Raw genomic sequence first — 23,786 nt, forward strand, 5'->3', positions numbered from 1 at the left:
GGCTCATCTGAGATGTGAATCATCTTTGGTCCATGCTCGTCACATTTCACATAGCAGATTCATTGCTCTATCCTCAACAGGTTATTCCCATCTTACCTCATTTCTCTGGAATTTATAGGGAACTCAGAATTTGTCAGAGTTGAAATGGACACACTGCAACTTCTCACTAACAGAGATTTTGATGAAATAAATCCTGGATACATCCAAGGTTTTAGTGAATCAGCACATTCACAAATATCACTCTAATATAATTTCTCCCAGAAAAAGAAATAATGAATAACTAAAACATTTAAGTTGTGCTTTGATCATTTACTTAAGGAGCAGTATTTGCAGAGAAGAGAGCTGCCTGCGGTGAAATCACAACTACCTTTTTCTTGATGCTCTACAGAGCATATGGTGGACTCGTTTATGTCATAGAGCCAAGTGTGACATTCCATTCCTTAATGAAGCCTAGGGTTCAGCTTTCTGGCATGGGCCATCACTTCCTTAAGGCTTCTTATTTTCTATTCCCTTTCAGCACAGCTCCTGCAGCTGATGCTCTCCTTTTGTAGAGTTTTCTTGCAAACACAATGTATCACATTATAAAAATTGCTAATTTCTCCTGCAGGAGTGTGAAACCACAAAACTGATTAAAACACAAAAGCTGGGTGGTTGGCTAGGTTCATAGACTGAGTGGCTAGGTCAAAACACAAACTTTGCAAACCCATGTGATTTAAAGTGCTATTTCGGCAACATGATAAATCACCCCATATCCTTGCCCTGCAAGGTCCCTTGTGAATAGCTGAATGCATGGATACTAAATTCACACATGCTAATGGTCTACTTTGATCCCCTAACTTATCACCTAACTTTCATTTTGTTTTTTATGTAATAATATCCCAAGGCTCTAAGTCTTTTGTGTATACTATATTCTCAACTCAGCCTATCTTGGGTCTCTCTTTGAGCTGTCTTTGGCTGTGAACTTGCCACATGACTTTAATCATTGACACTGACCTTAAACAGTACCCCCAAAAATCCCTACCGCCATTTCTGATTATTCTGTTCATCTGTTTCTACCAAACAAATTTTATCTGACTGATGATATAAACAACCTAGATTATCTAAGGATTTAGTTTACATGACTCTGGGTAAAACAAAATATGGTGTTTTTTTTTTTAATATTTTCAAGTGACTAATGAACTATTACATATTCACAAACATTATGAATAAATAGCAATATAGAAAAATGATTATGATGTAGCATTAAGTGGCTAAACAAGGTATGAAATTGCAAGAATAGTGAGATTTCAATGGTATAAAAAAATGCACTAAACATACGATTCAATAAACCAACAAATTAATAGCAACCATACCTGGGATTATGAAAATTATTTTAATTTTCCTCCTATAGTATTTTGGATTTCCAATTTTAAATAATCCATCAAAGAGACTATTCAAAAGCTCAGTAGTCGCTCTGAAATACGTTGGTCTTAAGAAAATTGCAGAGCAGTTCCTGAAAACACTGCACAAATTCCTCCACAGTTTCAGAGGCTAAAAGGCAGGGCCAGCAACTTGAGGAATTTAATAAAGAACAAGAAACACATCCCAACTTCAATTCCCCTGCAAGTATGACAGGATTTTAAAATGTGCCTGGAAAACTGCATCTGGGGTTTTGCCAACCCCATAACGTTTGGGACGTTTGCTGAACCCAAAACACAGCCGGGCCCACCCATCCATAATTAAAGCCCTCCCCCCAAATGAATTCATTGCTTTGTGGCACCATCTGTCTCATTCCCTTATTTACATAATAGGGGACCCTGCTCTGACTGCAGCAAATGAGAAGCGACAAAAGAATGGCGAATGAAGGAAGATGAAATGTATACATGTATACATCAGATCATGTATAATATGGTCAAATCCCTCCAATTTAAAATTAAAAAATTTCTTTTCAAAACCCATCACAATTTCACCTGGGCTTCCTTCCAGCTCTCAGAACCTCCTTCCTCCTTCTGCTGCATCTGCAAATCTCACTAATATGGCTTGTTTCACTCAAAGAGTTCATTTGTCACATTTTATTTTATTAAATATTTTATATTCCTCTTGTGGACCCATTAGAATGCCAGTTAGAGAAAGTAATGTAAATCAGTTGTGTTTGGTAGTCACTAAGGATGCAGAGGAGAAATAAGCCAGTTCATATTAACTTGAAATTTAAAAGAAAAAAAAAAAATTGGCTCCAATATAGAGCTTCCTCGAATCCTTCTCATTTTCCTCCTGTCCGTCTCCTGGGAAGTTTCTGTCCTATCACGGGGAACACGAATAGTGGATCTGTACAAAGACAGACAAAGAGCTGATTTTGAAATATGCAGCAGTCACTCTAATCCCATGTTTTGTGTCCCTTCCTACAGCTTCCCAGTGCCCAGGGCAGCCGCAGACTACAGCAGGGTGAGCACCGCTCAAAAAGTCAAGCGACTTGGATTCCTATTCAGGTTCTGCCGCTCGGTGACCTTGGCCAAGTCCACTGCTGAGAACTTCAAGTTCCCAATCAGTGCTCCGCTGACCCGTGAATGCCTGCTTGGAAGCTGAGATGATGCTCTTCCCTGTGGATCTAGAGCCCCATTTCCATGCCTACAGACACATACACACAGATTCAAGGGGGTTAGCGCTGGGAGCCTGAGCTCCTTCAGTTATGGGGCTCACCTTTCATCAGGACCGCGTACCCCCAGGCTAGAGTGGGAAAAGATGCCAAGGTGCAGAGGCACACACTGTCTTCTGCACCACGCCAGCCTGGATCACAGCCAGAGCTCGGGAGGGAGCATCCTCAGCCCAGTGCAGCAGCCATAGGAGCAGCTACACCTCAAGTTGAAATGGTTAGAGACGTCCTAATGCTGAGAATAGTGGCTTAATCACTGCACCACAGAGCGCTGGGGAATCAAGCTGGTGTGCAATAAACAGATTCCTCAGCCCCGTGCAGGTCTCTCAATCAGAATTCCTGGGGATGGGATCAAGGAATGAATATATTTATTATGTTCTCGGGTAATTCTGCTTCATAGCCGAGGTTTTGGGACTACTGGTTTCATAACTCTTGCTGTGATAAAAGGAAGCATATCTTTAGGAGAAACAATTTCTTAGTTCTAAACTCTGAAAGGAATTTGCCACATATGTGTCCCTTTTCGGGTGCTATTGATCAACAGAGTAGATAAAACCAGCAACAGCTTTATTCCTAAGATGCAGAAATATGGACACATACTATACCCACTTGCAATCAATATGAAGCCAGCACTATAAGCATGTTCCTGGTTAACATGTTTCTTCCGGGGCTACACTTAGCAGGTTCAGGCTGGGCAATGTACTAAGGGTGATAGCTAAAGAGAGGCTAAAACCCTCCCCATCATCTCGTCCAGAAGCTAAAACCTCCTTCAAAAAATGAGTACAATGATTACAGTATTTTTCAATATAGACGACTCAGATTTCCTCAATCTTATACAATGTGTGAAATAAAAACAGTTTCAGAAAACTTTGCCATATTTAATGATGTATAACACTCCAAACCCAACCTCTACTCTCTCCTCGCAAATACAACTTGAAGGTCAGCTAGACCTCTTTTCCAACCAGATGCCCTCTACTAAGCCCCTCCTGTCTACATGAGTGAAGCTCCTGCTGTTGTTGAAAACAATAATGATGTGTATTGGCAAAAATGTGTAGCAGTGGGGACACCTGGCTTGGACCTCTGGGCCTTCTCTTTACTACCGTACAACCTTGAAACATTAGGTAAACCTGATCATCATCTGTAAAGTGGGATAATAATGACTTATCTGATAAGGTTGGAAGGCCAATGAGGCAAAGGACATAAAAGGTCTAAGTGGTTTCTAGGAATATATCCCAAGAAACCAGAAACACCAATCAGAAAGGATATATGCACCCCTATGTTCATAGCAGCACAATTCACCATAGCTAAGATCTGGAAACAGCCTAAGTGCCCATCAGTAGATGAATGGATTAGAAAACTGTGGTACATCTACACGATGGAATACTATGCTGCTGTAAAAAAGAAGGAACTCTTACCATTTGCAACAGCATGGATGGAACTGGAGAGCATTATGCTAAGTGAAACAAGCCAGTCAATGAAGGAAAAATACCACATGATCTCACTCATTCATGGATAATAAAGACCATTACAAACTTTTGAACAATAATAGATACAGAGGCAGAGCTGCCTCAAACTGATTGTCAAACTGCAGTAGGAAGGCCAGGGAGGGTTGGGGGACAGGAGGGAGGGGAGTAAGAGATTAACCCGAAGGACTTGTATGCATCCATATAAGCATAACTAATGGACATAAGACACTGGGGGGTAAAGGAGGGCAGGGGTTTGTCAAGGGCGGGGGGGAAAAAAAAAGGACACTTATGTAATACCCTTTGTAATACTTTTAGCAAAAAATAAAAATAAAAAAAATAAAATAAAAAGGTCTAAGTGGTAAAAACAAGGTGTGTATTATGAAACACAGTACTCTGGTCCCCTGCGTTCGCAGTTGAGTAGAGGAGATGAAAATTAGGAAATTGGGTGAAGTTGAAGTCACTGTGGAAGCCCAAAAGTGAACGAGATTTGTCCTGCTTAATAAGACCATAAGGTACTTTCTTTTGGAAGAAAAATATGAATTCAGTCTTTGGGGCTGGGTAGAAGTCTTCTAGAAGAACAAAGGGAGGCAGTATAGTTGAGAATACAAAGAAGGATGCTCATTTCAGGAGTAAGGAGTGTAAATTGACATGATTGGTTCATAAGATATATTTGGAGGGATAGGAAGTGTAGTTACAGAAGTGAGGGGGTAGGAGCCTGCTAGTGAAGGACATTGCTAATCTATGCTGAAAAGGAAAGCCTTCCCATTGAACAGACTGAAGGACCAAAGGAGGCTTTCTAAAGGAGAGTGACACGATCAGATTTGGGTGTAGAAAGGCCACTCTGGAAATAGTGGTTAAGATGGGCTGGAGCAGAGTGAGACTGGAGGCAAAAATACCACAATTAGAGATAGTGTTGCAGGAATCTTGGTAAGGAAAGACTAGAGATGAGGTGGACACTACTTACTTGAAAGATGTTAAGAAAGAAACAAAAGTAGGACTCAGTCACTGATTAGATGGGGTAGGTAAAGGCGAATGAGGAATCAAGGCTTATCTTCCAGGTTACAAACACAAGTGAATAGGTAAATGATTTGCACATTGTCCAAGAGAGAAGGATAAAAAGATGAGCATGCCGAAACCGGTTTGGCTCAGTGGATAGAGCATCGGCCTGCGGACTGAGAGGTCCCGGGTTCGATTCCGGTCAAGGGCATGTATCTGGGTTGCGGGCACATCCCCAGTGGGGGATGTGCAGGAGGCAGCTGATCGATGTTTCTCTCTCATCGATGTTTCTAACTCTATCTCTCTCCCTTCCTCTCTGTAAAAAATCAATAAAATATATTTTTTTTAAAAAATGAGCAAATTTAAGAGTAAGTAGATGTGAAAGATAGTGAGTTTTGAGACATGTTGAGTTTAACAGTACCTGTGAAAATCTATATGAAAAATCCAGCAACTACGTGTATGTGTGTCTCTAATTTATTGGGGGGTGGGGGAATCAGGGTAAAAGAATCTCATATGGAAGCTAAATATAGTTACTAGTTACTTGATGTCAGGATGTTCTTAGAAGTTTGTTAATAGCAAACAGTAGTTATTTTCAGCAGTTGAATTGCTGCGAGGACGATGTTTTCTTTTCCTTCATTCACCTAGCTCTATGTCCACACACCCAATAGTGCTCAACCATATTCTTGAGGCTCCAAACAAAACTCAAAGAATAGCTATGCCATGTCCAAGGTGAGATGGCTCTGGACCATGTGAAGATTGAAGACATAGTCAACTGAGACAATGTACATGAAATTGCTTTGAAGTCCCTCAAGACATGGCAGTTTCTTCTTTCTGTCCTGTTTCCTTATAGAGGAGCAGTCCACAGCAATACAATTAGAAGTTGAGTAGCCCATAAGTAATCATGTCTAACACACTGACTGACATATAGTCGTTATGCAATGTTTGGTGAATAAATTGCAGCATGAAAGCCCACATAAGTTAGACAAAATAAACATCCCAACAGAGCTGGAGGAGGCTGGGAGAACTTTTTATTTCCTAGGTATAAGTGGAGCCTCAGAGTTCAACCTGTTCACATTTCAAGGTACCACTAGCGGGGCGTCTAAAGTAGAAAACTGAAATTTCTAAATGCTCAAAGAAGGGGTGAGTGGGTGTGGCTTCATTGAAATGCAATGCTATATAAGGTCACAAACCTGTGGTATAGTTTAGTGTCTGTGTTTAAATGGATGCTTCTCATTGCCTTATGAGATCCAGAAAAGCCATAAAAATTCATGGCCTACTTGTGGCTGAGCTCTAATAAAGGAATAATTGGTGCTTTAAGTGAAGGGTAATGGGAGATTTACAGTGGGAGATCTACTGGAGTAATAAGGGCTACAGGGGGAGAGAGAGAGAGAGAGAGAGAGAGAGAGAGAGAGAGAGAGAGAGAGAGAGAGAGAGAGAGAGAGAGTGTTAGTTTCATGCCAGTTACTCTGCCAGACAATAGAGCAAGGCTGTCCTGACACTCACTTGCAATCTTGTTCTGTTAAGTGACAAGATGGGGCCCTTAGTTCTTCCTTCTCCTGCACTTGCAGGAATTAAAGCCTTGGAGTTTTACTCAGGGCTCCTGTCACCAAAGTTAACAAAGCTCCAGTGAGGTTCCCATAATAGATCACTTGGTATGGTGGAAAGAACTTGGAATTGGGATTATAAAGAACTTCATTTTTAATCCCAGCTCTGTCAGTTACTAGGTGATTTTATTTTGCCCCTAATTATTTCTTCCCAATGATTCATTCCTGGCCATTGTCATGGGACTTGAGGTGTCTCCCTATGGGAGAGGCACTCGCTCCTATTTCCTTGACCTCAATGTTATTCATATGACTTGTTTTGGCCAATGGAGTGTGAGTGAGTTGAAGGAATGCAGGTAACAATCCAGAAGAGCTTTAAGAGCCTTTGGGAGGTTGGTCATTGCTCTTTTCTCTCTGTCATAAAAATAATATACCCCAAATCAGAAGTGGGTTCTGGAATAATAAAGACGCATGGAGCAGAGCTAGAGCTGACCTCAAGACACCATACTACATGTGTAATATAGGTAAGAATTAAAGTCTGGTTGTTCTAAGACACCAAAGCATTGGGGGTATTTGTTACTCAGTATAATATAGTGAAAGCTGACTGATACACAAAGTGATTTTGGAAAAAGTACTTAACCTAACTGAGCCTTGTGTTCCCTGAAATGGCCCACTTATATGATTGTGCGGAGATCAAATGAGATTCTAGCACTATGTATGACACAGAGAAGTTGTTCAATTAATGACAGTTATTATTATTCTAATTTGCTACTCACTTAAGAGTGATAAATGAGGTTATGCTACTTTTTCAACATGTGTGCTTCTGGTGAGCTATGTGTCAAGGACTTGTTGCTATGGAGTCCCAGGGCCAATGTGCCAATCAGTGACAAATTGGACATTTATGACACTTTTCTTCAGGACCAGGGAGAAAGACTTTCTCAGATCTTTTCATTATAGCCTTCACAAGCTGTGAAAGAAATAGCAGCAGGCTCACTTTCACCCCATTACACATCCAGTCAATGGAGCGCTGCCTTTTCCTTACCTGAGGAGACAGGCAACTAAAGGCTGGCTCCTGTGGCCCTTTGCCTACGGCCACATCACTGTGAAAGCAAGGGGACTGTGCTCATGGAAATCACAGTAACAGTACCTCCATTAATAGTGCACAAAGCTTCCGAAGCTTTCATTTGGGTTTTCACAACAGCTCTGTGAAGTTTCCATTCATTCACTAGTGCCAGCTACGTGGTTTCTGCCTTCATAGAGGTAAGTATTGTATTATTGCCAATTTATTGACTAGTTATTGTATTTATTCATCAAACATTATTTTGCATATACTGTATACTGACACTGTATAAGTCAACGGAGATACCCAAAAAAACAAAGCCTAGTTCTGGCCCTTAAGGAGCTCACAGTTGAAAAACGGATGCAAATATACAAACTGCATGTCTAAAAGGTCATAGCAAAACTGTGACCATCGGATTGAACAAGTGTGTAGGGGGCACCAAGGAGAGAGACACCAAGTCTGCCTGTGGAATCAGGTAACCCTGCACATAGGAAAGGTCTTTGGGTCTGGGCTCTGAGAGATGACTGGGAGTGTAGTGGATGGATGAAAGTGGAACAGAAGACACAGTGGTTAAAACAATGTGTAGACTTGGAAGAGTATTTGTGCAGGGCTAGAGCATAGGGTCAGTTGGAGTAAGAGAGAGAGATGGAATTCAAGAGGTAGGAAGAAAGGGGATTGTAAAGAACCGTGAGGTGCAAAGGAATTTATCTTATTCTGTGGGCAATAGCAAAGCTCCACACAGTGTCATAAAAAAGAGGACTATCATGGGCACATTTTTTAAAAAGAGATAATAAAGGTATGCATTGAGCACTTACTATGTGCCAGGCACATGCTAAGGGTTTTACATGCATTCTCCCATTTACTCTTAATATTTATAAGGCATAAACAATTATTGTTATTCGTATTTAGCAGATGAGGAAACGGAGACACAATGATCTTTAGTAATTAGGCCGAAGTCATAGCAAAACATGTCACATGTTTTGGAGCCCAAGTTGGAATTTAAGAAACCGACCTCCAAAGTTAAACCTCTTGACCATTTTGCTGATCTGCTTCTTCCTGTCTAGAAGTTTAACTTGATGTGTGTGTGTGTGTGTGTGTGTGTATGTGTGTATTATTATTATTATTTTTTAATCCTCACCCGAAGATATTTTTTTGATTGAGTTTTAGAGAGTGGGAAGGAGGCAAGAGGGGGAGAGAGAAAATAAATTAACATGAGAGAGACACATCAATTACTTGCCTCCTGTATGTGGCCAGGGATTGAACCTGCAACTGTGGTACATGCTCTTGACCAGGAATCAAACCCTCAATACTTGGGTCTGTGTGCCACCACTCTAACCACTGAGCCAAATCGGCCAGGGCTAACTTTCTATTTTATTCAAATTTACAAGTATGTGTAAACTTCAATCTCACCCTCAATTTGTAGGTTAGAAAACAGACGTGACAGAGATTAAGTGACTTGCCTCAGGTCACATAGCTAGTGGAGGCAGAGCTAGAACTGGCATAGAATCATTACCTCCTTGATTAGTTAACTTAAAATCCCCACTGTAACCCAAACTAAGCTTATTTCTTCCTCCCAAGATAAAAGGGAGCCAAGAGGGGAAAACATGTATTGAGCTCTCTCTAAGCATCACGTAATCTGCCAGGCAATTTCTATCCAACATTCACTTATTTCAGCAATTACCCGGTGAGCTTGGTGGTGTTGCTTCCATTTTCCAAAGGAGAAAGCAGAGGCTTGAAGAGGTTGGGAATCCTGCCCAAGTTCACCCAGCTAGTAAGTGACGAAGCAGGGGCCCTAGACCAGGTCTGTGTGGCTGTGATGCCCATGACTCTCACATTGCACTGCGCCCCTCTGCCGAGAGTTTAATAGTGGGCTCGCCCTGGCAGGTGTGAATTTTATTCTGTACCTGCTTTTCGCAGGTCCTCAATAGGATTAAGGAGTAAAATGGGTCTTCAATCAACATTGGCAATCTTTTTCCATCATTCCGTCACCAGATCCAGGCCACCACGATTGAAATTGAGTTTTTAAAGCAGTTTCCCCAAGGCCCTGGATCAAATGGCTTCTGATGTTCTGGGAGGATTCCTCCCCGGCTTCTATTGCCTGACTCTTCTCACCAGGGCACAGCAGTGAGAAGCCTCACAATTTATTTAGAGGTCACCCACCAAAGAAAACATCTTCTAGACCTTGATTTGAAATTGCTGGGTGAGCCAGGTCATATTTTAGGTACAGTGAATGTGTTAAATTATTTCCTAAGTATTTGGGGTTTAACACAGCAACAGAAGCCTCTCACCAGAAATCTCCCCCCGCTCTCCCCCATCTCCAACTTTGAAATGTGTGCGTGCGGCAGATAAATTTTTCTGGTTTTGATGCCCTTACACAAATTGTCAACGCACAGCATCTTTTTCTACAGCCCTTTGATGCACTTGAAGGGGTTTTATTCCTTGAACAAGAAGCCACAACTCCAAATGTGTTTAAAACAGAAGCCCCTAAACATTTGAAGTTCAGTTCAAAATTCCTAAGCAGAAACTTGTATTAGGAAAAAAACACACCTTCCATCCATGAAGTATGAAATGTATACTTCCCAATAGAAAACAGACTTTTCGCATCCATATCCTGCTGGTCTACCATTTTATTCACTGCTTCCCCCCCCGCCCCACCCCGCCCCCACCCCACCCCCCGAACTGAGACTCTGACTCATTTCAAAAGCACAGTAAAGACCATTGGGATGTATTGCTCTCATCTCAGATTCCTCAAGCCTGGGTCTTGACCTCTAATCTTTTCTCTACCCAGTGCCCTTTGCTTTCCTCTTTGCTTCTGCAAGTCACATAGGTTGAAAACCTAGACATAGATTTCCTCAAGAGCAGAAAGCATGCCTTAGTTATCTCATGTGCTTACTACCTAGGCAGTGCTGGTACATAGGAGATGCTCAATAAATACTTGTCTAGTGAATAGATTTAAAAGTTGTCTTTTCCTTTTGCCTCTCTCTCAGCCATGTATCATATCTCTTCAAAGCACTTGCCATATAGGAGTGCACTTGCCATATATGTTTTACATAGGAGTATGCACCCAAAGACCAAATATGACCCATCTAATCAGGGTGCAGCCTGTTCAAGATTTTTATCAAAACAAAACAAAACATATAATCAGCTAGAAATAGAAACTAAGTGCCCAGTGGTCCAAATAATTATGTGTTTGAGTGCAGATTAGAGCCATTCTAACAGAAACGAACCAGGGTGTAATTGTCATTGAGTCTAGGAATGATTTGATTCTGTGCTTATCAAATTCCTCTATAAGATCAATATAAAGTTTGATGGATCATTCCAAAGGATTTCTTACCAAAAAATAAGTATGCACCGTATCATTTATATAAACTTCTTAAGAGTAGAATCCATGAAGTCCCTGTTAAGTTCCTAACATGCTCTGTACATGGAGGCTGCTTACTAAAGCTTCCACGTATACTTGAGCCTCATTTGAGTCATGTGGCCAAGCTAGACCTATGCTATCAGCCCTCTTTTAAACTAAAATGCATGATGAATAACAAATTAATAGAGCTTCATTAAACTCTATTTTTTATCATGAGGTCCTCTATTAAAAACATATACCTTTACTTTTTTTTCCAGGTATTTATCCTTCCGCTTTCTTTTCATATATATCATTAATCCTATGGCTACTACCATAGTTCAGACCTTCCTGTTCCACTAGATCAGAGTTCCTCACCTGAGGCTGACAGTATAGAAGAGAGACTATGGACTTCCCACAAGTAGAGGTTAGAAAGCAGCATTGATTTCAAGTTGGCCTGAGCCTCGAGAATTCTTAGACACATGGATAAGCATAAGCAGGTGGAGGAAAGCCACAGGAAGCTTCCTATCCAGCAGGCATAGTTCCAAGCACTGGGGGAAAGGCAGTGAGTAAAGGTCCTGTCCACATGGGGCTTCCATTCTGATGGGGGCTACAAATAGCTAGCAAACAAATATATACATACTGTGTCAGATGGTCGTGATGCTACGGAGAAGAATGAAAGTGGTAAAAATAGAGAGCTCTATAAAATTGTCGTTATGTGAGGTCAGGGAAGGCATTGCTGAGCAGAGACCTGATGGAAATGACAGAATGGGACCTGCTATTATCTGGGGAAGAGCATTCTAGGCAGGAAAACAACCGGTGCAAATGCCCTTTTTGTTTTCCAGAAAGAGGCATGGAACAGTTCCAGGAGCACAAAATGGCCAACGTGGCTGGAGCATAAGGTGGGAAAATCATACAGAGCCCTGAGCTGATGAAAGAGCTTACACTTTCATTCCAAATGAGCGTCCCTTTAAAAATGTCATTTGTCCTAATTCCATTCCAACAGCATCAACTAGTTGCCCGCCATGTTCCAAGCTCTCTGGAGCACAACCATTAACACGATCCAGTGCCTCTTCGATGAGGAAACAAATACTTAGACAAACAAATGTAACACAAGGCAGAAAATGGGCAAGTGTTACGGGAGAGGGGTAGCCTTCAGGGGAGCCAAGATCCCTCTCAGCTTTGAGGAGGAGGCGGTCAGGTATGACTCATGGAGACAGTTCCTCTATGATGGGCCTTGAACCACCGGTTGAATTGAATACAAGGATCTCTAAGCTATGGAACTTTCTAAGATCACAAATAAAAAGATGGAGATGAAGATATGTTAGACATTTTCAGAGAATTGTGATAATTGACTGAGATGGGAAATGCTTGAAGGTACCTGAAGATAGGTTCAGACAAGGAAGTTGAAATTAGATGTTTGAGATACATGGATGCAAGACAATAAGCAAATCCTTATCAGCTTTAGGCTACCACATGCTTTCTATATTATTTCAAAACATGTATGTTTATATCCACATATAAAAGATTTCATAAGAGTAAAGTATAGTCAATGCAAATATAAAATTAAATTTGGCTATTCAGTTAAAATATTTTAATTAGTAGGCTCTTAGAGATAATCTATTATAAACATGTCCCTTGTCCCCAAGTATTACATTGATTAGGAAAGTGAGTCCTAAAGGTTTCATAGGCAATGGAAAGTCATTTTATTAATAAATAATGAATCAAGTATCAGACTACAGTTCCATTATTTTCCTACCACATTTTTCTACTCACCTTGACCAGGCCTTTCCAATACTGAACCAAAGTAAGGTGGGAAGTAACACACATTTAGTGCTTCAAATTCAGATCTTTGGCTGTTTTGTTGCATTTTGTAAATAATATTAATGACTCAGCCAATATTTCTCCCCTGGCTGAGCACCATCCACCTCTCCAGAATTCTTCTCACACTATCAATAGTTACTTAGTGAATGACTGTATGTACGGCCTCCCAGACACCCAATTATGGCATCTTCCATCACACTTGCTACTTTGCAGGACCAAATGATGGAATTCACTTCACCAAGAGACACTGACTCCCACCACACCAGTAAAAAGTTTTATTTTCCCTTTATTTGTCTGTTCAATTTTCCATATGAGAAGATCCTCGTTTTCCCTTTTTTAATAATTAAGCTTAGCAACCAACTCAACTCACTTCCAGATTTTTCAAGTTTATTTCAAGTCAAAAGCAAAATTGATGGAATAGAGAGCAAGAGGGAATGGTCCAACTTTGTCATAAAAATAAATTTTAGATCTTTGCTTCTACCTTTAAAGACAGACTGGAAAGTTTAGAAAAATCCTTCTATAGCTTGACATTTCATTTGCATTCTGCAAATTACACACTAGCTTCCAAGACTCAACCAAGTTGCTACCTCTCGCAGAAAAGCCACTGTGAACATACCAACCCCCAAATCTGTGTTCCTTGGAAATTCCATATGACCTTTAAATAGCACTGAGCATACTGTGTTCTGATGATTGCTTTACATTTCTCTTTTTTCCTATCAGGTCGTCAGCACCCATCACAGTGGGGAAGAAGGAAGTTATCAAAGATGGGAGAAAGGAAGGAAATGTTGGATTCACATGTTTTCCAAACCAATTCAAGACACATGGTCCAACAAAAATTCCTTTGTTACTAATTGGTTAAGAGTAATATAAAGAGAAACAGCTTGGGTGTCAATACTAGGATTCCATGCACACTGCTGGTTTAAGAGGACACCAGAAAATAATCTTCTAAATCAATACTGAAAACCTAAGATGCTCATTTATAATAGCACACATTTAACCTCAAACCTGGACAAAGGAAAATAAACATTCATGGATCTACAACTACATTTTTTAATCCTCACCCAAGGATATGTTTTTATTGACTTTTAGAGAGAAAGGAAGGAAGGGAGGGGGAGGGGCAGGGAGGGAGGGAGGGAGAAAAAGGGAAGGAGAGAGGGAGGGAGGGAGGGAGGGAGGGAGGGAGGGATGACATATTTAGAGAGAAACATCAATGTGAGAGAAAAACATTGATTTGTTGCTTCTGGAGTCAAGCTTACAACCTTTTGGTGCATGGGATGACACTCTAACCAACTGAGCCACCGGGCCAGAGTGATCTATGACTATTTTTATAAAAACTTACACAGGCACGTCTTGGTTTAGATATATTTGTGTTTTACCATATGTGAAATATCACATGTTTTTATTTAGGCCTCTTAGTGAAATGATGCAGTAATGTGATGTGTAGCAGGTACCATGCTAAGTGGGCACTGCATTAGGGGGTGCTAATTGCCATTAAATGGCAACATTCCAGTATCTACCCTTCACTCTCATAGTTTCTCCACTGCCTGTCAGGTGAGATGCATTTGTGCTGTGTTTGTGTTTTTCTGCATTGCAGTTTCCTTTCTCTGTATTAACTGCTGTGATTCCACAGCTACACAGACCAATGTGCAACAAACGTAACTGTTAATGATTTTTAATTTATTTAAGCATAGAAAGAAAATCCTAAGATCAGACATGACCCATAGCCATCAACTCTGTGGCAGTATCAGGAAGCTGATTTATCATCTCCAACTCGTTCTCTGTTCACTCCACCGCTCACCCTAAATACTTATTAAATGAGTCCAACTTTAAGTAACTACAGATTAAATATAGTTATATCCCCTTAGAGTGGCTGAGATATCCTAAATCTCTTCCATGCCATTACTGTATTGGAAAATTGCTTTTAGCATATTTGGCTTGGGCTGGCACCCTTTTTAAAAATTCAGCCTCTGGTCATGTCAAGGAATGTCTGTACAGCTGAGTTTCTGATCTCCAATACAAAGGACATTGGAATGGTATTTATATGTTAGAGGAGCATCCCTTGGTGATGAGCCTTACCTTGGCCAAATGACTTGAAAAACACTTGGTATAAAAAAAATTACTATCAGACCTAGCCGGTTTGGCTCAGTGGCTAGAGTGTTGGCCTGCGGACCAAAGTGTACCAGGTTCAATTCCAGTCAAGCGCATGTACCTTGGTTGCAGGCTCCTTCCCAGCTTGGGCCCTAGTCAGGGCTCGTGCAGGAGGCAACCAATTGATGTGTTTCTCTCACATTGATGTTTCTCTCTGTCTTCCCCTCTCTCTTCCACTCTCCTTAAAAACCAATGGGAAAATATCCTTGGGTGAGGATTCACAACAACAAAAAATTACTATCAGAAGTTTGACTTAGGATACTAATTCTCAATAGCATTCTCTGAAAATGGGGATACAAAGAAGGAATGTCCCAGGACAGACATGCATATGAGGAAGGCAGCATGGGGTACTCAGGAAGCATCAGATTTTAGGTGATTCAGAAACTCCATTCATGGATTTTTTTGAACACCATTATATGCTGGAACATGCATGTATACACAATCATATAGTAGCATGTATACATGTAGGATCTGGGTTTTTTTAGAGCAACTGAAAAGAAAGTGTGAGAAACCCAAAGGAATGCCTGACCACCTTTTTGAAGAGACTGACTTGGGCCTGAACAATAACTTCCAAGAAACTTGGGGGGGGGGGGGGGGTGCAGAAGAACCGGGGGCTTTCTTACTGACTGTATTTACCTAAACCATCTGACTTTTTCACATACAAAGTTTTCAGTTTCACATTAAGCCATATTTATAGTCCAGTATTAGAATTTTCACTAAGTCTAAATTTAATTCAAGTTTGTTGAGATTTTTTTGATATATAAAAATAAAATATATTCTTTATTATTCCTTCCAGTTTCATGTCATCTGCAACTTTAAAAAATAAGTCTTCACCTACCTCTTAATAAAAAAATAAAATAAAAAAAGAAGAAGATGATGGCCGGGCAGGACCAAGGACCTGAAACTTCACCATTTCTCCAGGGATCTCCCTCCTGATTTCTTTGGGTACCATCAATTATAGGTCCACCAAATTGAAAACCACTGACCTCTGTTTTCATCTCTACTTTAAGGTTTTACAATGGACCTGGTTCAAATATGCTACTGTTGTATAAATGGCCAGGTTTTTATCTAAAAAATAAAATGAAGGTAATATGGCATCATTTTATTCTTGAAGATTATGGTAAATTCCCCAGGATCACTATACCTTTTTTGACTGCTCAAGATTTTTCTTTTCATTGATTTAAACACGAGAAGCATATAAAGCATTTGGAAATCAAGCCATTGGTTCGATCACCTCGTATCTTTTCTCTACATTCCTGGCAGCATCCAACACTCTATGTGCAGCTTCGCTCAGCTCCGCCAACAGGCAGGCTCGCGATTCCATCCGGCCGAGGAGGGCTCCATCTCCACAGAGAGGCAATACTCCTCTGGAATGATGTTCTCTCCATTGGCTTCCTGATCCTCCCCTTAGTGTTTGTTCCTCTTTCCTGCCTTTTTTTACTACTGTCTGGGGGAAGGTGAAAGAGGCCTTTTATAATTTATTCAGTTGACAATGGACACCTTGCTCTTAAAACAAACAAATAAAAACAACAACAACAACACAGACAAAAGAATAAATGACACCAAATGTAAACTACCTAAATAATAAAGGTGATTCAAGGAATCGAACCTAAAGAGACTAGATTGAAGGAGAAGATGGAGAAGGGAACATGTCTTGAGAGAGAGCACTTTTATTTTGCAAGAAATTCCCCCTGCAGTTGGGGAAGCTGTCGATGAGCCAAGGATGGTGGAGCCGTCCTTCTCAAGATACCCTGAGGATGAAGGTGAGCAACCAGGTAGCTGATGCAGTGTGAGAGGCCCGTGGTCCACCCTTCTAGCTCCTAGGAAGCATCTGTCCTGATCATCTGTCAGTTCAGCCGCAGCTCTGTCTGTGACGGCCAGAAGCCTGGCGGTAAGTCAATATGTTCCCCTTGAGACAAGGAAAATTCCGCAGGTCGGACTTGCTAGGCGAGTAAGACTATGAAAAGCGCCGAGTGCATACAAATGCCATAGTAAATTAAGATAATGATATTGGCTGTTTACTGTAGATAAAACATAAATCTGTAATAGCAGCATCTAGGAGATTCCAGTGCCCAGTGTATCAACATCAGAAAGAGCAGTTATGATTGTTGTCAAGGAAAAAAAAAAATCCTGGGCCTGACTAACATTTAGAGATATAAAGCTTTCATATCCTCCAGTCTTCTCCCCTTTGTGACTTCCACAGGATTTTCATTTCCAGAGATATTATACTACTTGCTTTCAAAGCAATTCAATATTTTCATTCAGAAAAGTAATTTCACAGGAAAGTAACACAGAATGATGTCCTGGGTATTCATTTTCAGAGCCAATCTTGCAAAGTCAATTTATGTTGCAAGGAGCTGGGGCGACATGAAAAGGTGCAGATCCTGTGTGTTTGGGCTTCTGTGGTCGTCTTCTTCCTTCCCATTCCCCCAGGCAGGATGCCTTGGACACCCATAAGCAGAGGAAAGGAACTGTCTGGCTTTAAAAGCAAAACACACTGCTGGCTCCCTCAATAACATCACCTAGTGTGACCCAAATATATGGATCCTGAGACCAGCACTAGATTATGGCTCCATCTCTTCTGCCCTGTACGAAAAGTCATATCACCATAACCATCACAACCATTGTTTTGTTTTCTTTCTGCTTCCACATTGTTTGAAAAGTTAGAGGAAAAACCAGCAAGTCAAAGGTGAAAGACAAGAAGACAGAGTTACTTGCTCGGGTACATTTGTGCAGATAAAAAAGCTAATCCTGATAAAACCAAGACTGAAATCCTTCCAGCCCACATAAAGTCAAGGTCAGACAGCATTAGCCAATCAAGTTGAAAGCTTATAGAATTTCTGATCTGAGTCAGAGACTGACTGAGGGGCAGAAGTAGATGGAGAAATGATGACAGGGGAAGAGCTGAGAAAGGAGGAGAAAAGCCCCCAGATAGAAGTGAACAGATGGACCGACAGAGTGAATGAGAGACAGAGATGGAGGGGGGAAAAAGAAGTAGATCCTTTTTCCATTCCTGTTCCTTGACATATTTCAGGATCAAGAGGAATAAAAAAAAAAAAAAGAAATCTTCAAGTTTTTCATCAGGCCTTTGGGGTGATGGAGCGCCAGGTCCAGATTCCAATGGGCGTTTTTCCTAGGGTTTTTCAAGTCAGCTGTAGGCCCTAACCTTGAGGACGCTGTTTATTCCTGGTGGAAAGATAAGCCGGCCAGACCCGGCCCCACCCCCCGCCAGAGCAGAGTGGGCATTACCAGTGAACAAAGAGAGGCTGCTGTACAGCAACAAGCATTTGGTTTTGATTAGAGGATATTCAGAGACTGTGCAACTTCTATGAAAATAAGCACAAAACCATCTTAAAGGGCTTTTTCTTTTCTTTCTCTTCCACCCCCCTCGGTTTATATTGTTAATCTTTCTTCCTGGACGGCTCCTCACAAATGCCTTTTGTTTTCTTGTGGGATTCTGCATGCCAGGACTCTGAGAAGGGAGGACGGAGGTCCTGTCCTGGCATGCTTTCAAGTCTCTTCCATAGGAGAGCAAGGCTTGTTGCTGTGCCTTCAAGGGTATAAATTTAGAGGCCGCCAAACCATCCGGAGGTAATTCAAATGCTGGTAAATGTTAAAAAACCACCCTGGCCCCCTGCTCATATGAATACCCTGGCACTTACCCCACTCAGAGGAAACGAAACCAATTTGGGAAAGCGAAGAGAGAACAAACATGCAATTAAAGTGGTCATTTCTCCTGGTTTCTTCCTTGAGTCCGTTTTCTGTTTGGTGTTTGTTTTTTAACACTGCACCTCATTCTCTAATCTGATGATGAAACAGGCCCGGCTAATTGTAATAACATACAAAAGATCACTGTCTTTTCTCCACCGTGACTATGCTACCTTTGAACGTATTTTTTGGTGAGGGAAATACTAGCTTTGAAAAAAAAAAGTATATATATATTTGGTGAGGGAAGGGGCAGGGGTGGCAAGACCTGGGGAGAGAGGTGGATAAACTTCAAGCAAAGCCATCATTTTGGAAGAGCCGCTATTTTTATATTGTTTGCAAACCCTTTGCCAGAGCGAACATTACAGAAATGGCACTTCCCTTTCAATTTATCTTCCTTTCTCCTTTACACATAGATGGACAAATAAAAATGACTCTTTCAAGAAGCAGCATGCATGCCACTTCTATATATTCTTCAGATAGCTTATTTTTATTCGGCCTAAAGCATAACCTATCATTTTTATTCAAGATTCCATCCAGCCTCTCTCTCTCTCTCTCTCTCTCTCTCTCTCACTCTATCTTTCTTTCCCCCCTCCCCATCCTCCCCTCCCCACACTCCCAGCAAGTCTTCAGGAAGCCATGCTGCCCTGCTTTGTTCCAGAGACTCTGCTAAAGGCCAAACGGTGGAGATAGCACACCCATCTGGTTTGTTTTCACATCCTAAGAGAAGGGGTAGAGAGAGCCCCCTCCAGTGGAAGGAACAAGGTGGATGGGAATACGCATTGCCTTCTTCTCCTTTGTTTGCCTGTGATTAGCTTCCTGTGCTCCTCTCTGAAAGACTCTTACTCTCCATGGGGAAATAACACCAGTAAACGACCTCCCCCAGCAAACAGGAGAGTCTGCTGTCAGGGCTCTGCAAGTCTCACACGTAAGGATTCCATCTCAGTGTCAAGGAAAAAGCATAAGCGTCTCATGTGTCTCTTCCTCTTTTTCTGTCTTTGTGGTGCTCCTTTCCCCCTCCACTGCATTCTAAACAGTGTGTGAATTTTATACGTGTCAACCTTAAAGCATCTGCTGGAAAACAGCAGCCAACCTGTACGTGAAACAGGAATAGATTCCATGTCAGAGCAAAATGAAGATCTTGATGCCTCGTCGTTTCCGTAATATTACCATCAGGCTTGGTGAATGAGTATCACAGGAATACCAAAGAGCGGTGGGGCAAAAATGAATATTGAAATGTATAAAATGGCCAGTGTCCCCAACAGTAACGTTCCCAGGGAAGTGGTCTGACATCGGAGATAACCTCCATTTTCCTTCAGCGCCGAGCACGCTTTGATTTGGTCGCACTGATGTGAACAAACACGTCATTACAATGAGTCTCAAACCACACTCCTCTTTTCCACCCCTCCAATGTTTACAATCACCCTTCACCCCAGTTTTAGAATAAGAAGGGACTTAATGCACAACATTTGAAGCCCTGTGATTTGGGGCTAGAATCCTTGTTCTGTCGCTCTCCAAACGTCTAGCTTTGGGCACGTGAATTCATCTTTCTGAGCTTCAGCTGCAACTATCAAGAGGGGAAACCAACAGCCCCCTTCTCACAGGGCAGTGGTGAGGAGTAAATAATAATATATGTTATACATGACATACAAAACAATGGTAATTATCATTGCTATCATTTACTGCATATTCTGAAATGTATCAGTCACGGTTTTAGGAGTCTTGCACATATTAGCTTATTAACTACGAGGGTATTGGGAAGATTAAAGGAGTTAATTCATGTAAATGAAGTACTGCATTTCTGCCAGCACAAGGTAAATACACTGCAAATGGTAATTATAATGATAATAATGTAATCCTCATAAAAACCTTCTAAAAATGGAATTATTAGGCCTTTTATACAGATGAAGAAACTGAGGCACAGAGATGATAAGGGACTTACCCAATATGGTAGATTAGGAAATAGTGGAAAGATTCAAACAATCTGGCCCCAAAACCTATGACTTTAACCATTGTGCTACATGCAAAAGTTCTTCATAAAATATAAAATGTGATATATAATATATGTATGTGTCTATGTACATGTATATATGTATATAAATATGCAAACATATACATAATTGAGTTCCCATATTAAAAGAATGAAATATTCGGATTATATTTCTACCACCCAGTCCAACTCCACAAGTAAGAAATGAAAGTTACGTCTGGTGCCTGGCCTGATTTATATTCTGAAATTATCATATTCTCTTCTCAGTACCCTTCCTGCCCATATTTTCCTTCCTGGCTGATGGGGCTTGTTCAGCTGGGCTTTGTGTGAGTTACAAAGCAGCAACAATTCCACGAGGGAGTCCAGGAGCATGTTAACCACAAAAACACAGTTGTCATAAACACTGTGCATCTTAATGCCGCACTTCAGTCTTTACGTAAGATTAATTAAAGAGCAGATGTTCTGTCGTAGCCGTGTTAGGTATGGTTATCTTTGAGATTCCAGCTCCTCCATTTGCTGGGTTTTAATTTGCATCATTATGCATTTCGAGCCTGGGGCATGAGTAGTCAAGTGGTAAACATTAGCTATACTGCACTGTATTTCCAAATGCACCTTCACTATTAGGCTGACTAATAGAATTCAATTCTATTTTCAGCCGAATCCTCTCAATTTTCATTTGCTTTTGACACGTTACATGGCAGGAGGACAGAGCAAGGCAAAATGAGGGCGAGAGAGGCAATCCCAGCACTGTGTGTGCACAGACCTCCAGTCAGCAAGACAGCCCCCTTCTGTTGGGTTCAGACCATGCACACCAAGAAGCCGCCAACATTGCCTTCCTAAGGCTCACATCGGTGAGAGCCCTAAAATGTTCCCATCCCGGCCTCATCTTAGAGGTAGACGCTACACATAAGGCAAGAGTTTTCGGCTGGTGTTGTTAGGAACTGTAGGCACTAAAATGAATTCTGATTTTTGAAATGCAACTCTTGAAAACTGATGTCAAAAAATTTTCCTGGCTGTGATCAAAGTCTGATATGAATTAATTTGTCATTATAACACAGCCCCACTTGCCAGGCATTTCAGGGCAGGGTCTGGGAAAGACAGCAGATATCTGGGTTGACAATTTCATTTAAAGGACAGAGAGCTTTCTGCTTTCTCTTTATTGGTATCTTGATTTAATGAACACACAAACAGACCATCGCCATATGCTCCAAATACCAGCTTGCTGTTCTTCAAGGAGCAGCTTGGGAAAATGCCAAGGCAAGAAGCTTGGAAGAAACTTGAAAAGGCTTCAAGACATATCTTTGTAGCCTGGGATAGCAAATGCATCAGTGATTAATTACGCTGGGGTTGGACGTGAATAGGAATGCCAATAAGGCATTCGGAGCCCAGCGATTGCGGGCACGTTGGCCTGACAATAGAATCCTTCCTGTTTGTATTTCCTGAGTTTCCTTTCTGCTGGGAACACATTCAGGTGCAGGTCAAAGATCAAAAATGGCAATGTCGCGCTGCTTCTCATTACGGGTCATTAGATCAGGTGTGACCACCGTCGAAGAGGAGGCGTCCCTAGGAAATGGAAACTCCAGAGTTTGTGCCAGAGAATTCTTGTCGGAAGAAAAATCCATGACTGTCTGTTTCTACAGAAATCCTCCACTCCCTCCCTCATAAATGCTAAGAAGACAGTGTCCAGAGTAGCTTTACTCTGCTGGCCACACCACTTATGTAGAATCTCCCCTATATGACTTTGAAAAATGATCCCCCTCCTTCAGAAGCCAGAGCTGGCGTCTGGCTGAGGTCTTTAGAGCAGCGGTCGCCAACCGGTGGTCCGCGGACCACTGGTGGTCCATGAGGTCCGAAAGGTTGGCGCCCGCTGCTTTAGAGTAAGGAAGGTCATCATCTTTCTCTCGTTGAAGAAGATGAAGGAGGAGTAGAAGAGGTAGAGGAAGAAAAGGAACATTTTATTCAGAGCAGAACACTTAAGACTAATAACAGGAAGGAACTTGTCTTAATGGTGGGAACTCAAGTATCAGAATCCAGAAAAGCTCATTTGAAAATGACAATGTCAACTCAAGTCTTGGGGCCTGTGTCATCTACTAAATACAAAGCAGGTATTTTCCATCCTGTATTTCCTGATCTGATGATCTGACCATGGGCATGCTGAGTGGCTTTCGGCACCCACAGGACATATTCTGGAACCCTTCATCAGACATGGTTCTTTATGACCTGATCCTGCCTTACAGATCCCGTTTCAGCTCCTGTCCTCTCCCCCTACACCCAACATCCCTCTTATCATGCTACTTACAGCAGAGTAATGGGTGCTAGCGCTTTTAACCTTCTACCTGAAACTCCCTTCTCTACATGGTCTTTCCAGGAAAAGTTCTGGCTACATTCTCATCTCCTGGTTTGTCCTAGATTTCTCATTAATACTTCTATATCTCTCCTTGAATGACCCACCAACGCCTTAAACTGAACACATTTAGAACTTAATTCATCTTTCCTCCCAAACATTTTCCCTCATGCATTTTAAAGGTATCTGCAGACCATAACACTCAAAATATTGATTTTACATTTGATTATTCCTTCCATTCTAACTCCTGATAGGCAGTCACTGGATAATTCCTCGTGAGTCTTACCTCCAGACCACTCTCCTATCCAGTCTTTATATCCTGCCTAATTGTCTCCCAGGTTTTCTCTCTCTACTTTCACTCCCCTACTTCAGATACCGGTTTTATCTATTGTGATAATCACCTAATCTCTTTTCTTTCCAGTCTTTCTGTTTCTAACCATTTTACCTTAAGCCAAGGGATTAAATTGTGATTCTTAAAGTACTCCGTCATTCAGTCATTCATTCTACATCTGTGAGGATATGTGCCAGGTGCCAGGAAGTATAATCCTTAAGAATAGAATTCCCATAACCATTTAAAGTATCAATTAGTAATTGGTACTTGGTCACTTTTAAATAAGTGAGTACTAAGTAAATGAATGAATAAAGAATGAATGAATGAATGAATGAATGAATAGGGCTTACAGGTTAGTTGGAGAGAAGAGTTATAAAATCATCAGAAGCTAAATATTAATAAAATTCTTCTATGAAAT

The sequence above is a fragment of the Myotis yumanensis genome, unplaced genomic scaffold (genome assembly GCF_028538775.1).
Source record: "Myotis yumanensis isolate MYYU_CA2020_CCGP unplaced genomic scaffold, mMyoYum1.0.hap1 SCAF_12, whole genome shotgun sequence".
NCBI lineage: Eukaryota > Metazoa > Chordata > Mammalia > Chiroptera > Vespertilionidae > Myotis > Myotis yumanensis.